Genomic DNA, 297 nt, shown 5'->3' on the forward strand with positions numbered 1-297 from the left:
GAAGATAAATAGTACTGAGCCCCTGGGGGGGGAGGCGGGGGGAATGTTGGCTCCTTCTTTGTATCGCTGCTCTCTGCCAAGTGATCTGTGACTTTACACTGGCATCTGCTCCAAAGGGAGAGCTGTACTTGCGCTCCCCCCAGCTGGCAAGAAAGTCATGTCTCAAGATGAGAATCTGCTTGGGAGATTCACAGCAGGATCAGATACAGTGCACACTGGCTGCCTTTAATGAACAAGACCACTACTGTAGAAACACAGAACAATTTATCGGAGAGGTCATTAACTTTTTCCTCCAGA

At 49.2% G+C, this 297-nt stretch overlaps 1 protein-coding gene across 1 annotated transcript in view; it reads right to left on the minus strand.

Annotated features, from left to right (window-relative positions):
* Positions 1–297, minus strand: part of SMYD2 (SET and MYND domain containing 2) — a 26,423-nt gene that overhangs the window by 3,073 nt on the left and 23,053 nt on the right. The gene's annotated exons all lie outside the window — the stretch shown is intronic.

This window comes from Antrostomus carolinensis, unplaced genomic scaffold (assembly GCF_000700745.2).
Source record: "Antrostomus carolinensis isolate BGI_N321 unplaced genomic scaffold, ASM70074v2 scaffold51227, whole genome shotgun sequence".
NCBI lineage: Eukaryota > Metazoa > Chordata > Aves > Caprimulgiformes > Caprimulgidae > Antrostomus > Antrostomus carolinensis.